The sequence below is a fragment of the Stegostoma tigrinum genome, chromosome 15 (assembly GCF_030684315.1).
Source record: "Stegostoma tigrinum isolate sSteTig4 chromosome 15, sSteTig4.hap1, whole genome shotgun sequence".
In the NCBI taxonomy this organism is placed as follows: domain Eukaryota; kingdom Metazoa; phylum Chordata; class Chondrichthyes; order Orectolobiformes; family Stegostomatidae; genus Stegostoma; species Stegostoma tigrinum.
In genome coordinates, this window is record NC_081368.1 from 29,113,511 (window position 1) to 29,123,286 (window position 9,776).

The 9,776-nt window shown below is 40.0% G+C and overlaps 1 pseudogene; it reads left to right on the forward strand.

Moving 5' to 3' along the window:
* The first annotated feature begins 9,411 nt into the window (after positions 1 to 9,411).
* LOC125459078 (5S ribosomal RNA) lies at positions 9,412 to 9,530 on the forward strand (annotated as a pseudogene).
* Positions 9,531 to 9,776: the final 246 nt, after the last annotated feature.

The window sequence follows — 9,776 nt, forward strand, 5'->3', positions numbered from 1 at the left end:
ATTAAACTAGACAGAACTAGTTGAGTAGAGATATAAAGGTCTGATTTAGGAGAAGTATTTCTCTTGAATGTAGCTGCTACATTGGTGGTTCTGGGAACCATGTCGAAGCTTTATTCTGATATGTGTTGACATCTTTCCTACTATATGTATAATATGTGTCTTATACCATTTTTTTCATGTAATCAGTTTATATTCTGTCGCTAAAGAGCAATTGCAACCTTGTATGGATGTATTTCAATGACGTACCAGAATGTGAACTAACTATAAAAGTTAAATATCTGCACTATCAGGCCATATTTCATTCTAGGATCTGGTTTGCCAGTATTATCATTCAGCTGAGACATTAAAAACAACAGCTATTATGAAAAAAAAACAATTTTGTGCTCAGATAATGCCTACAAACTTTCTGGTAGGCATCACGAGACAATATTCAGGAAACACGACTCTCCCTTTCTTTTAATCTCACATCCATTGGACATGGTCAGGTCAGGATGCTGGTCAGAAATAGTATGTAAAAGTAGGGATGTTTTGTTTCAGTTTTAAAGCTCATTGGTGAGACAATAGCTAGAGTACTATGTACAGTCTTAGGCTTGTTATTTAAGAAAGGATATTAGATATTGCATTAGAAGAAGTTCAGAATAGGGTCACTTGCCCTGATGCTGGGAATGAGGAGCTTTCCTTTTGAGAAAAATTCGACAAGTATGACCTGTATCATTTGGGCTTTAAAAGAACAAGAGATGATCCAACTGAAACCTAAAAGATCCTGACAGGAGTTGGAAAGGATGTTTCCCCCTTGCGGGAAAGTCTTGAACTCGGGACACAGTTTATGAATAAATGGCCTCCCCCTTCAGAAGAAAATGAAGAATATTTTTCTCTCGGAAGGTCAAAAGCCTGTGCAACTCTTCTTCCCAGACAGTGGTAGAGGCAGTGCCGTTAAATATCTTGAAGGCAGATGTAGATAGACACTTGACTAACAAGGAAATCAAAGCATATCATTAGTTGGCAGGAAAGTGGATTTGAGTTTGAGGGACTAAATGGCTTAGTGTTGTTCTCAATTTATATGTTAAATGGCCATAATGCTCTGACTGCTGTCCTAGATAATATTAACTAATTAAGCATAGAGCTTAAGAAATCTGTGGATTTTATATGGGCATTGAGCAGTTAGAGTTTATACTCTTTAAATGTGATAAGAGCAACATATCATGCACAGCATATTATGCTAATCGAATGCTCAGGTGACCTATACATTTAGGGAGAACGCTTTATTTGTTAGCAGGTGTTGGTCAAGCCCTATTCCAGATCAGGATAAAGTATTTGAAAATGAGTGGGATAAACAAAACTATTCTAGGAGCACAAACCAGATTTATCAAAAGCTAGCCTAATGTTTCAGGCTACATGTCATCAGAACTGAAAGAATATCTGAGGATATTTATTTATCTCTCAATCAGACCAAAGAGGACAGTGGGGTACAATCAATGGAAGAAGTTTGAGGAATGAGCAATAACATAAATTACAAAATTAAAGTACAGTTGAAAAATAGGTACATTTTAAACATTACACAATTAAGAAGAGCTTGAAATAAATTAGAAAAACAAAGAATGTGTGAAGACCTAGGGCAACAGAAGACAATAACAGAAACAGATTGATTACCAGTCAATTTTGTCTTCAATAATTGAGTTATAAATCCTGTCCTCAGTTTAACAATATACATTTATAGTTTCATATTTTCACTTTTACAGTGGGAAGTGAGCATGTAATGTATCACAATGTTATTACACCATCTCACTGATGGTGGCGCTGGCACATTTCTGCAGGAGAGACAGTCGAGTTCCAGTGTGGTACGGAGGTGGCTTTTGATTATGATGAGGAAAAGCAGAATTTATAATCGCGATATTTTATTGTAAGTGAAGTAACCATGAGATTTTTAACCTGTTACCAATCCAACTACAATGGGGGAGCTCACAGAGTCAAGATTAAATACCATCTTCAGGTGAAAAAGGTTAGAGGAAGAGGAATAACTAAATGAGGGCATAATAATGTAATTCAATTTCCATTTTAAAGCACTTTAATTAGTTCTGTTCTTAATTGTGCATCAACATAAATTCCTAAGTCTACACTGATAATGGAAAGTACTGGTGTAAATTTGTCACAATGTAATTAAACACGCTTACTGGATGGTAGTATTATAAGTGCAGGTATATAAATTTTATAGTATAATGTTGGCAGGGTGAACGCATACATAGCATGTCTGCCTTGCAGCAATTTGCTAATGTTTTCCATGCCTTTCCTAATGCATATTCTGCAAAGTGGTAATGTTATCACACATTTGTTATCACTTGACAGCCAAGCCAAAGAAATATATATTAAGCACTCCTGTATTTTTTAATCTTTAGTGTTTTTATGCACTTTGACTACTAACAAGCCGAAATTTGTGTTATATGTATATATAAGACCATAGTTTCATGCCAAGCGAACAACTAGGACATTAAATATATTTTTATGAGTCCCGCAAGCCATAACAGGCACTTTTTTTAAAATTCACAAAGATCATTAAGAAACACATTGGTAAAAAATGTACTGATGCGGTAGCAATTTTACTATGAAAGATTTTTGCAAACTTAGAGCTTCTGCCTATAAATTTGCTTATGTAACAACCAATTATGTTACTCTCAGGCAATCAGTAGTTGATGATTAAAGAACAGACATTGGAACAAACAGATTGCCCATGTTGACAGAGTTGAAATCCCAGTGTGCATTTTATTAAGGTGTTGAGTCAGCTAGTTCTTATCATAACTGCCTGCAATGCTACTGAATGAATCGCAATAAATATGGAAAACTGACAAATTCCAGGAGGACATTATCATTTGAGAATGTATGACATTTTGAATGGTGTATTTTTAACTACAAATATTGTAATCGTATGTGTGAAATTAGCCAAGATGATCAGAGATTTTCCTAATAAATATGTAGCCAGTGTAACATTGGACTATCAAAAAGTACTCACTGAAGAAATCTGAACAGAGAGCAAACAGTGAGACTGATGACAAGAAAACATGCCTCTGAAGTCCCATCTATAAAGGTCATACTGCCTTTAGATGCAGCTCTGCAATTAATTCATACCCACTGAGGCAAAGACATCAACTCACAATGTTAGGATAATAAAATGTGAGGCTGGATGAACACAGCAGGCCCAGCAGCATCTCACTGAGATGCTGCTGGGCCTGCTGTGTTCATCCAGCCTCACATTTTATTATCCTGGATTCTCCAGCATCTGCAGTTCCCATTATCACTGATACAACTCACAATATTGTTTTGTTTCATGTCTCTTGGAGGTAGAAGAACAAATTAAATCTGATGACAAATGTAAATTGAACATAACTTTCACACAAGTCAATGATGCCGTTTCCCTATTGTTTTCCCTAATATTTATTTAGCTTTGTGACCAGAATCATAACCTCACAAATGCAAATCCTGAACACTTGCTAAGATTTTAATCAAACAAGTGCTCCTGCCTCCAGGACGACTACATGGATAAACAGCGTGCTTTTGGAACGTAGGCAAATATGCCACATTGGAAGGAGTTCCTCGATATAAATGGGACTTTAACCAAGTGGGTTCCCTATGACTTCTCGCTGAGCATGATAAATTATAATGATAGTTCCAAGCACTCAGTAGGTAAATGTGTAAGTTACGGTAAGAAAAACTAAGAGAAAACCCAGCAGATGGGAAGATGGTAGACTTTAGTTGTCAGCTGAGTGGGGATCTAGCCAGTTGTTGCAGGCCATTGGAATATGAAATGCAAATAAATGAAAGAGAAAGTGGGAGAACAGGTATGAGAGGATCAGGGACAAATGGAGAAATTAAAATTTAGGACACTCAATTATACAAAAGCTGTACAGGAGTGTGTTCAGGAATCTAGGAGACAAAATTACATGGAATAGAGCAGAAAACAGGGAGAGCTTCCTAACTGACCATTAGGAGTTAGGCACAAGTAATAAATGAATTTGACTCCAACCCCAGGCAACTGTCTGTGTGGAGTTTACACGTTTTCCCCGTGTCAGCATGGGTTTCCTTCGGGTGCTCAATAGTCCAAAATGGGTGCTCCATAGTCCAAAAGTGTGCAGGTTAGAGCATAGAACATAGAACATTACAGCACAGTACAGGCCCTTCGGCCTTCGATGTTGTGCCGACCTGTCATACCGATCTCAAGTCCATCTAACCCACACTATTCCATGTACGTCCATATGCTTGTCCAATGATGACTTAAATGTACTTAAAGTTGGCGAATCTACTACCGTTGCAGGCAAAGCGTTCCACTCCCTTACTACTCTCTGAGTAAAGAAACTACCTCTGACATCTGTCCTATATCTTTCACCCCTCAATTTAAAGCTCTGCCCCCTCGTGCTTGCCGTCACCATCCTAGGAAAAAGGCTCTCCCTATCCACCCTATCTAACCCTCTGACTAGGTGGATTAGCCATGATAAATTAACCCCTAGTGTCCAGGGATGTGTGGGTTAGCTGTGTTAGCCATGGGGAATGCAGGGTTATAGGGAAAGGGTAGGGGGATGGGTTGGGTGGGATGCTCTCCTAAGGGTTGGTGTGGGCTTATTGGCCTGAATGGCCTGTTTTCATTGCTGTAGGGACTCCATTCTATCTATAGCTATCCCTGACAACTTAAGTCGCAGTTTCAGTGGGGATGCAGATTCCTTCTGCTGCATTAGGAACTTTTAACAAGAAAATCAGCAGAATAGCTGGAGTGAGCAGTTCAGGGACACTACACTGCGCAGTCTAAAGACCATAACAGCCTTGATAGTAGATCTGATCCCAGCTGGAGCTACTTCAGACAACAGAGATCCCAGATTGAAATTTAGTTTAAACAAATACAGAATGCTGGAGAAACTCAACAGGTGTGAAAAGAGAAACAGTTTAATGTTTTGAGTATAATACCTTTTGGTTCTGAAGAAGAGTTGGGAATTTTTTTAATATACTTTTGACAGAAATGGGGGTATGGCAAGTGGGCGGATGATAAAAATAAAGTGTTTGTTAATTGTGATGAAAGAGAAAAAGATATGTAAAACGGGTGCAAATTAAGGTGTGAAAGAGAGAGAATGGGCCCGCTCTACTAAGAGCATAGTAAACATGACCCCAACAACACAACATTACGAGGGTGGGGTTTTATGGGGACAGGACGGAATACAAGTGGTTTGGAGGTCAAACTTCATGCGGTCAGTTTAAAAAGTTATGGAATTCAAAATTGGCTTTAAAGTGCCCAAATGGAAAATTAGGTGTTGCTCCTTGAACTTGCATTGTGCTTCATTGGAACATTGCAGCAAGCCCAGGACAGAAATGTTATTAGGAAGATGGTTTACTGAAATGGCAATGAACTGGGAGGTCAGGTTCATTCTCACATGCAGAGCAGAGGTGTTCCATAAAGCATCACTCAGCCTGCATTCACTCTCACCAAAGGGAACTGTATTGTGAGCAAGTGAATACAGTAGCCAATATTGAAAGAAGTAAAAGTAAAACACTACTTCATTTGTTAGGTGTTTTGGGAGCTTTGGACAGAGAGGATGGAAGAGGTTACACTTTTAGCAATTGGATGAAAAGGTGCCATAGTGGGGGGATAAGAAAGTGTTGAGAGTTGGAGGAATGGACCAGGGGGTCAGAGAAGCAATGGTCCCTGTGGAATGCTAGAAGTAGAGGGGCAGAGCAGATTTGTTTGATGGTGGCATCCTGCTGGAGGTGGTGAAAACAACAGAGGATAATACATTAAATGAGGAAATGATGGATGGAAAGTGAGGACAAAGGCAATCCTTTTGTTGTTCTGGGAAAAGGGGAAGGGTGAGGGCAGAAGTGTGAGAGATCAGTCTGACATGTCTAAAGCCCTGTAAACCACAATGGGACAATCTTTGTTTGAGGAAATTGGCAGTCATGTTGGAGGAAACCCAGTAGAAGGTATCAACGTCAGAACAAATGTGGTAGAAGCTGGGAGAATAGAGATGAAATCTGGCTTGACTAAGTAAAACTAAATATGATCAATGTGATTATCTTTCCATGAAACATTGCACACAAGGCTGCAGATTTAGTTTTAACAATAAAACAGAAGTTTATTCCATGAAATAAATAAAAATAAAATGAAACAAACGAAGCTGTCTACATATGAAATCGCATGGCAGGACAAAATCTCATATTACCTAGTGCCATCACTTAGCAGTGTTTTTGAAACCTAGATACATTTTCTTTCTCTGCCAAATGGTAAATTTAATTTTTCTCCATTCTAGTCTTGTAAGCTGCAAACTAATTTCGTTGAATCATCACGCACCTGAGATCTTAGACTTAATCAACTTTGAATATCCAATGCAGATTTATAAGTAAAACTATTGGTAAGACCATAAAGAATAGGAACAGGAATAGGCCATTCAACCCCCCATGCCTATCTGCCATTCAATAAGATCACAGTTGATCTGAGATCCCTCACCTCCACTTTCCTACATTTTCACCATAACTTTTGATTCCCCAACAGTTCAAGAGTTTATATCAGCTTACCTATAAACAATGACTCTACCCCCACAACTCTCTGAGACAATGAGTTCCAAAGATTCACGGCCCTCTGGGAGAAGAAATTCCTCCTCATCTCAGTCTTAGATTGGCAACTCTTTATTCTGAGTCCATGCTGTCTCATCTTACACTTTTCTATGTGGGGAAACATCCTTTTACCTTCAATGAGATTATCTCTGATTCTTCCAAACTCCAATGAGTAGAATCCAAAATTGTTTGGCTTTAGCACACAAGACAACCACTTCATACCAAGGGTCATCCGAGTGAACCTTCTCTGAACAATGAAATAATATCTTTCATCAGATAAGTGGACCAAAACTGCTCATAGTACACCAAATATGGTCCTACCTGTACCTCACACAATTGCAGTAAGACTTCTCTGCTTATACTGCAACTCCCTTGAACTAAGTGCCAGCATTCTATTCACCATCCCGATTACCTGGTGCACCTGGTAGCTTTCTGTAGTTCAGGCACAAGTACCCCAGAGTCCCTTTTTGTTGCAGCATTCTGCAGTTTTTCTCCGAGTGAGATTTCTAGGGGTTTATAAATTCACAATGAGCATTGATATGGTAAATAGAAAAGGTCATTTCCTTACAATAGGGGAGTTCAAAACCAGGGGACATAATTCTAAGATGATAGGACAAAGATTTATAAGGGACAGAGGGTGGTGTGCATGTGAAGTGAACTGCCAGAGGAAGTGATAGAGGTACGTAAAGCTACAACATTTAAAAGACATTTGGATAGGTCCACGAGTTGGAAAGATTTAGAGGGATATGAGCTAAATGCAGGCAAGTGGAATTAGCTTAGTTTGGGAAACTTAGCACGAACGAGTTGGACCAAGGGGTCTGTTTCCATGCTGTATGACTCTGTGGCTATGAATATTATTCAATTAAGTTTCACTTTAAGAAAGCCTTTAAAAGAGCAGTTTGGCTGCACTATGCCTTTAAAACTCAATGCTGAGGAGTTCCATTTTGAGCATAGACACAGCCCATAATGCGGTATCTGCCTGGTCCTATGCTAGAATTATGAGATAGGAGAGTGAAATTTGTGCGCTGTTCATCTCCACTGGACATGAAAAACAAAACGTAGAACTGCAGATACTGGAAATCTGAACCACAAACAGAGATAGCTGGAGAAACTCAGCAGATCTGGCAGCATGGATGTTAGCAGATCTGCTGCATTTCTCCAGCTGTTTCTGCTTTTGTTACGCTGGAAATGACATGGACAGCTCACAGATCATAAACTCCCACCAGTTAGCCAACATCCCACTCCTTATGCTTGCCTGAAAACCAGGTCAAAAACACAAGGCTGCTCAATAACATCCATTTTAAGAGCCTGAACAATGAGATTTCTGCACTAGCTTTGCTGTGATCAGATACTTTCAGATGTACTGTGTGCAGCTTAAATCTCAATGTGAGTAAACATCCTTTTTATTTCGATGCAAGCATGAGTAGACGAAAGAGATTAGATTCACTGGATTCAACATAATATAAACCAATAGCGTTAACGTATTAAAAATATGGAGGAGTTTGTGGATTAATTCAGACATTTATCTATCTGTATTTTATTGATGTAAAGGCTAGAATCTTGGAAACAGAAAAGCAACTGGAAGGTGTTCCATCCTTCCTAAACAGCCACTGTCAAAACCTGCCCCTCACATGAAAAATAAGGCAGCCTTTGAAAGTCAGTACTGAAAGATCCATAAGAACACAATGATTTTAGAGCCCTTCTAACATCTCCCACTTTGGGTTGGTTTTAGTTATCATTCTTAACACCTTTGGAATGGTTCTGGGTGTTAAAATCGCTACATAAACACAAGTTGTTGTTTATGTCACTGCAGAATAGCTTCACAGATTTTCCACAACTCTAACCATTCAGCGAGCATCACACTCTACCAAAACATACAATCCAAGATTTATTGCTTTGGGTGCAATTAGCACTCTGGCACAAATAAGGGACTGGATTTTCTGAGGAGTGGAAATTGAGCATGGGTTGTCACTCCTTTGCTTTTTTAAGGAAAGGAGGTAGCTCTGCTTTTGGACAAGAGATTCCAGTCAGGTCACCTTCAGAAATGTAGAGCCATACCTCAAATCTGAGATTTTTCTTGTAGGGTAGAACTGCCAGGGGAATGTGAACCTTTTCATTCTAATTAGCTGGTGAATTTTCAAATTGAAAGTCCATAATGATAGACAGCCACTATCACAGCTGCTGTCAAATAGAAGGCAAATAATGTAAGTGTGAGGTTAGGAAGCTGTGAGAGTAGGACGTAGGCTTCTAGTTAAGCTGGGAACCAGCAGGGCAGGGTGCTAGGGGCTCAGCAAAGCAGGATTCCGGGTGGGTAAGTTGGCAGGTGGGTATTGTGCAAGATGACAAGGAGGTCAGGTAATTGATGCAGTGTCTAGGGTAGGTAGGGCTATTTGGGAGGAATTTGGCTCAGCAACACAAGGCTGTGTGGGTATCCTGTCAGGATCGGGAAGGAGGAGCAGGGTGAACAGGGGTTGAATCCTGGGAAATAAAATGTGATTGCCTTTTGTGGGGGTTTTGGGGGGATGGTTGGCGAAGGGGCTTTGAGTCTGGAACAGAGGCAGGAGGATTGAATGTGAGAGGTGAAGTAAGGTCTTGCCTCAGGACGGTGAATTGGGGTCAGGCAGAGAACAGGTAAAGAGGGTGTCAGGTCCGGAGTGGACCAGGGATGTCTGGACAGGGACATGGAGTTGTAAGGGGTTGGACATGATGGTATTGGAGGTGTGTGAGGTAAGTATTGGGTCAATTCATTAGTTACTTAGGTGATGGACTTTTTATATAATAGTCTCACGGTTTCTGAGTCGCAATTTGAATTGATACCACTGGGACTGCTACAGCCATGTTAGTCTGAAAACACCCAATCTCACATGTTCTTGGAAGCTCAGCAAACTTAAGCCTGGTTAGTACTTGGATAGGAGACTGCCTGGGAATACCAGGTGCATTATGCTAAAAAGGGGGCAGCACATCGATTGGCACTGCTGCCTCATAGTACCAGACAAGTGGGTTCAATTCCAGCCTTGGGTAATTATCTGTCTGGAGTTTGCCTATATTTGCAGGTTAGGTGGATTGAAAATGCTAAATTGCCCATGGTATCCAGAGATGTGTCGGTTAGGTGTATTAGCCATGGGAAATGCAGGGTGACAGGGAAAGGGTAGAAGGATGAGTCTGGATGAGATGCCCTTCAGAGAGTTGGT